This window comes from Hippopotamus amphibius, chromosome 3, assembly GCF_030028045.1.
Source record: "Hippopotamus amphibius kiboko isolate mHipAmp2 chromosome 3, mHipAmp2.hap2, whole genome shotgun sequence".
NCBI classification, from domain to species: domain Eukaryota; kingdom Metazoa; phylum Chordata; class Mammalia; order Artiodactyla; family Hippopotamidae; genus Hippopotamus; species Hippopotamus amphibius.
The window spans coordinates 150,861,405-150,868,367 of NC_080188.1; positions in this window are offsets into that span (position 1 = coordinate 150,861,405).

The following is a 6,963-nucleotide window of genomic DNA, read 5'->3' on the forward strand; positions in this document are numbered from 1 at the left end:
GAATTAATCTGCAGGATCTTGAGGTCACTGTATCTCCTCTGCTCCTAGCCAGGCCCTAGGAAGAATTAGCTAGGTGCTAAATCTGAACAGATGGGAGGCTGAAGGTTGATCTTAGTACAGATGCCTCAGCTGTGTGTTTCTACAACTGACTATGACTTTGTCCTCAATTCATTTTATCTCTCTGCCAGCATTCCAGTGCATTACAGAGAAGATGTGCAAAGGCTAATTTGGATAAATTTTTGTGCATTTACTGCATTCATGCTAGACCTAAAAGCTGACTCACTTCCACTGTACCCAAGGAATCCAAAAGAATACTACTGTTAAATCAGACAAGTCATGTTAATAAGACAATTCTAAAGCTTTTATCACAGGGATTGATAGATGGACCGTCTGATGTTATTGTTGTTCCTCTCATCATTAGTGGTTTGTGTTACATGAGATCTTATACAGTTCAAACAGTAAAAAAAAAAAAAAAAAAAAAAAAAAAAAAAAAAGCCTTGTTTCTATAATTCTATCCCATGGACTTTGCCTTGTAAGTCAATACCCCAAATATGATGGATGCATTAGGTAATCAAATCCCAAAGATCAGTACAAAGACCTAAGAATGGAGAACCACGGTGTTTGCCTCAGTTACAGAAAGCCACCATGAATATGCTTATGTGTCTCTGGCTCCATTTACCTTCCTTCTGACCCAGCTAAATGATTGTGAGTTACAGTGTGTCATCTGTTCCCTATGTGTGAGTACACTTACCCAATTGAAGGCAACTAAAATGACTAGCAATTCCAAGACAGCCCCCAATAGCCATCCTCGGCTTTTCCTACATACTGACTAACTTTACAGCTGGAGGCACAGAGGCTGTGTTTTTGCTTGATTCATAGTATCTTGCTGTAACCTGAGAGAAGCAGTAAAGCTGAAACGAAAGGAACAAAAACAGGTACAGCTGTACTTACCTTGATATTCTTCCTGCTCCCCAGCCCCAGAAGCTGAGGCATCTTTCATCTCCCAGAAGGCCATAGATCTTCCCTTGCCCTCATCCCCTCACAAAGAAAATATTTAGGGACCAGGAGGTGGGTGGTGTGTCCTTCCCAAGAAAAGAACACTTCCAAGTTTCTCAGTCATGTTTACTCCCCTTCTCCAATTTCAAGCCTAAATGGAGAATCATTTCTTTATTTTTAAAGCTGTCTTATTATATGATGGGAAATTTGCGGCCCAGAGAGTTTAAATAAATTTCCAAGGTCGCTTAGCTATACTGTGGCAGAATGAGCACTCAATTCAGCTTTTTCTAACTCCAACACTTTGGGTACTTACCTACTATGTGCTTACTTTCTACTAGCCAGGGTAGGGTTGGCAAGGGATAAAAACTAAATAAAATGCAGTCTCTGCCCTCTTGGAATGATAATCTAGCAGGAGAGACCTATACAGATAGCAGTAAACATAATTAAAGGTATCGTAAACATTTTTTGAGCACTCCCAAAGTGCCTGCCTCTATGCTAGACTTGGGATACTGAGATGATCCAACTATAACTTGCTACTAAAGGTCAGTTTGGTGAAATAAAATACAACAGCAGTCAGAAGGCCACTCTATCAATTACCCTGGTTAGGATGAGAGGGAGAATGGGTGAGGGGAGAAAGAACCTTAGGCAGCAGAGGAGACATGGTGTTTAGATGGACCCTTGCAAGATGTTGGCAAATGAGATGGAGAAGAAGGTCTTTGACCCAGAACAAGGTGAATAGCAATGTCACTGAGGTAGGGATGAAATATCAGGCATGTAAGGATAGCCATTCCCTGACATGCAGGAATGGTTGAAGGCAATGGGGATGTTTACCTAGAGGTGACCTGATAACTGTCTTCAAGTGTTTACAGATCTTTTGGGTGGAAAAGGGATTCAACCTTGATATGTTTGGAACTACGATTAATGGAAAAAAGCTACGAAGAGACAGATCTTAGACAAATGGAAGAACTGCACAAGGAAATTCAGAACTTGTTATTCAATGCATGGTGTGTAGGCCTGGGAACTTGCTAGAAATGCAGAAACAAAGCCCCACACAAGTTACTGATTCAGAATCTGTGTTTAAGCAACAGCCCCAGGTGATTTGTACACATGTTGCAGTTTGAGAAGCATTGCTGTAGATGGATGATCTTTGAAGTTCCCAAAAGTAAGATTTCGTGTGTGGTGGAAAGTGAAACTGGAAAAGGAGATTCGAATTAAATAAGAAGACTCTCAAATTCAGTTCTAAGAAGTAAGGACTTTTTTCAGGCATCGCAGTAGGGAATCCAGTTTTTTCCTGCAAAACAAGTTCCATGATCACACTATAAATTATTTGCCATCTGTGTGTAGAGGTGGATTATGCCATTGGAAAAATAATTATTTGCATTGTTTTTTCCTTCTGCTTTATTGAGATATAGTGGACATACAGCACTGTATAAGTTTAAGGCATATAGCTTAATGACAACACATAGTGTGAAATGATTACTACAATAAGTTTAGTTTGCTTGTGATGAGAACTTTTAGGATTTACTCACTTAACAGCTTTCAAATATACCATCAGCACTATTACCTATAGTCATATTTGCATTCTTATACACAGTTTCCAAGACTTGTTTATCTCCCAGATAACCTGCTTGTGACTGTTTTGCAAGCCTGACAGCAGGAGGTTCTATTTCTCAAGGATACAGGTATTGATTCCTTACCTCAGCTTTCAAAGTCACTCCCCTGATGGCTTTCACTATAGCTGAGAAGCTCATTTATATCTGGAAGAACCCACATCTAATTGTCAATATTTTACACCTCTGAAATTTGGGATTAAAAAAGAGAAGAGACGAGCGTTTATTTTTTCTTATACACCCTGTATTATTTGGCTTATTATAACAAGTATGAATGACACCCATCCCCACCACTACCGTCACAACTTGAAAACAAAAGCCTGAAATGTATTAGACGCTGGTTAAAAATAAGGAAGTACCCACTGTGCTCTTGTAGCTTTTTGCTTGTCATTCTCCATCACTAGCAATCCACATTGTTATTAGCGATTCTGCTGGAAAGTTTTTATCTCCACTGCTCAATGGTGTTTGAGTAAACAGCTGTTTACTTATAACAGTGTGACTGGAAGACAAATGAGGGAAGAAGACCTGGTTGTCAGACATGACAAATTCTTACAAGAAATGCCTTTTCCTGGCCATCACCTGTACAAGTTTGGGGTCTGCTACAAAGCACACGTAGAAAAAGGCACATCTGCTTTGCTATCAGTCTTTCAAAAGACTGAGTATCGTAAATGTACTAATATTCACTATTGAGAAAAGAAGCCTAAAAATACTATTGCAACACATTTTACATCTTGCAAAGTATTTTTGCATATTATATCTTAATTGCTGTCACAGAAATCTTGGTATATATTTAAAGGTAGATATTATTATTAGCATTATCCTTACAGTTTTGTAGATTAAGACCAGGGATCTCGAGAGAGGTTAATTAAGAAGAAGAATAGAAAGATTTTTATATTACCATTTGCTCTTGAGTGAATCATATGTAAAAATACTCATTTGTTAATCAATGAGATAATAATACTATAATTTGTCTACAAAATAATCCCTTGATAGGAAGTATAAGAATAATTGCTACACTCTATTAAGCAAGTGTCTATGCCAGATACTGCACATGCATTATTCACAATCATTACCTGCAAAGTAGGCATTATTATCCCTACTACAGAGGTAGAGAAAGTAAGATTCAGAGCAGTTAAACAGTGTGTCAAGGTTACAATTTTCTTTTTCTTTTTTAAATTGAGGTATTATTGAGATATAACACAGTTACAATTTTCAATGCTGGATTCAAATCCAGCTTTAACTTTCAAGATGGGTTTGTCCCCTATGACACAGCTTCTCACCATGAATCTCCTTAGTACTAGAGAATCTAGCATTGCAAGAGGAGACCTCTGTCCCAAAAGCTCCATCCAGAGATTGTACTATTTCTACCTTCCATTGTCCGAGATTTCATCTTTTGAACAGACTGTCCTAAACATTAGCACTGGTAAACAAATGTTTAAATACACTTGGATCCTATACTAGGAGGCTCTTCTCTATGGATGGTAAATGATGCTATAGCATCTGTGTGATGCACCCTGAGAGTGAGTCAGCAAAAGAAATACAGATTTCAAATTCTGCCAGTATTGATCAATGCTATCCTTGAAAATCCATTATTTAGGAAACAGGAACTGAGGAAAAAACCCTCCTACCTAGTCCCCCCATGATTAGCCCTCAAAAACTTAAAACAAAAGCTGCAGAATTTGTGAACTTTTGGTGAATTTTAGGTAGGAAATCTAGAAAACCCATCTCATGAAGCCAAGTATTACTCCACTGTAGGTAGGAAATCAGCTATCACACTGTGGTTATGAAGGGAAGGAATCCATTAAGATATCAAAATTAAGCAACAGCATTGAAAAAGACCTGTAATTGTGAAGAAGAAACACTGAAATCAGACAGGCATGTTACAGTGGAAAGAGGAGGGATCATGGAGCCTAGGATTCTTTTTGGAAGCTGGCCTTGCCCTTGCTGCTTTATCAGCTGGGTGCCAGTGGGCCAGTCAATTCTTTCTGAGCCCTAGATACTTCATTTGTAGAGAGGTAATAATATTGCCTTGGCATTGACTTCTTGTGAAAATAAAACAATACATTTGAAAACCCTACACAAATGTTATTTATCCTTAAACAGAAAAAAGCACTGGTTTTCATACAGTGCTCAGGAAGGGAAAAGAGTCACATTCTCCATATGAATGGTAGACATGATTTTAACTTTTGATCATGCCTTCGTGTGGATGTGGCCAGATAATACATTGATGCTGAATCAGCTGGGGAAGGTATTTAGTATTTTCTGAATCATGCATCAGAATTAAAAACATATCATATTAGCAATAGAATTTCTTTTATGGAGGGAACAATTTTTACTTAGGGAAATACCCTCATAAGCAGCTTGGAGGTAAAAGGTGAAGCTCTGATGCAACCAAAGAGAGCAAAGCACATTGGATGTGAGTGAGAGTTTGCAAGAGAAAAGGAGCTCTGAGTAGAGAAAAGAACTAAGCTGTGCATAAATTGGCAAGAGATGACAATGATTTTTTGAAGAGGAATAACTAACTTTGCATTTTCAGTTGTTTAAGATGCTGTGATATAAATCTCTCTGCTGCCCCCAGTCTTCAGTAAATCATCCACGCTCATAAATAAACATGCTGAAACAATCTAATCCAGTAAAAATGGAGCCCAGGGACAGAGTGGGCAGGAGAATATAAACTCCTGGGAATTCATGGGCATCATGGAGAGCACCAGGGAGATTGCTCTGATTGGGCAAGGTACAATGGCCCAGTGGATTCCTGAGTTACCATGTCCTCCTTTCTCCAGATGCTCTGAACAAAATCAAGGAAACATTATCAGAACCAGAAAACAAATTGGACATAATACAAGGTTTAGGTACAAAGTAGCTATGGAAGAACTTGCAACACTGGGTTAGGAGCAGTGTTGTCTCCTTAGTAGACTGCCATTCTCCACAGGTTTATCCCAGCCCTCAACTCCATCTTCTCTCCATTTATTGCTCTAGTACTTTTCTCTTTTCAGAGCCAGATTTCTAATCTTCTCAACACTGTAAAGTGGCTTTCCAATCCTAGTCACTCTACTGACATTCCTGGCACCAATTTCATTAAACATCTCCCATTTTAAGGCTTTATCTTACTTAAATTCTTGATGGCATTTGGCAAAATTCAGCACTACTTCTCATTTGAAATTCTCTGTTCTCTTGGTTTTCCTTGGTTTCCACCATACTATAAGCTCCTAGATTTCTTCCTAACTCTGTGACTACTCTGTACCAGGTTCCTTTGTTAGCCAAATTTGCTCTAAGTCACTGAGATATTGGTGCCTCTCAGGGTTCTTCCTTGGGCTCTCTCCTCTCATCTCCCCTGCTCTCTTCACTATACCTGCTCTCTCTGGGCAAATTTATTCACTCCCCTGACTTCAATGACATTTCCACACCCTCTATTAGGCTTCCTATTGAACTTGGATGTCCCATCTTTGCCTCAAACCTCCCAAAGTGAATTTCTCCTCCCTCAGGAAACTGCTTCCTCCCCATCCCCAACACCCTCTTGTTGAGGCTAGAAATCCACAGTTCTTCCTTAACTCTTTAGTCCTCCTTTCTTCCCCAAGCTTTCAATCAATCAGAAAGTATTATTGATTCAAATTCCTCAATATCTCCCTAATCTGCTCACTTCTCCTCTTCCCTATGTCCACAACCATAGTTTGTGCCATCATCATCTCTCACCAGTATCATTCCAGCAACTTCTTAACTGATCCCTTGCCCCTGGTCTTGTCCCTTCAGATTAATGAATTGATTCTCCATACTGCAACCAGAATGGTCTTTCCACAATACAACTCCTTTGCTTAAAACCTTTGATGGCACAATAAGCTGTTTGGAGACAAATATCAAACTCATTAACATGGCTCTGAGTACCATTCAAGATCTGACCTCTATAACCTTTCCTGTCTCTTTTCATCCCACTCGATTCTTTTTCCATGTGTCTTATTCTTTCTCACGTCTACATTACCAAGTTTAAGAGCTGCCACATAGGCTCTCCTGACAATTTGGTGAAGTAGAAGGCCTTGAGTACATCTCATGAAAACACCAAATTCACAGCTAACTGCTGAACAACCATTGACAAAAAGGACTGAAACCTACCAAAAAAGATATTCTACTTCCAAAGACAAAGAAGCCACAACCAGATGGTAAGAGGAGCACATTTGTGATACAATTAAATCCTGTACCTGCCAGTTAGGTGACCCACAGACTGGAAAATAATTATATTGCAGAGGTTCTCCCATAGGAGTGAGAGTTCTGAGACTCATGCCAGATCCCCAGTCTGGGGGTCTGGCATTGTGAGGAGGAGCCCCCCAGATCATTTGACTTTCATGGCCAGAGAGACTTGATT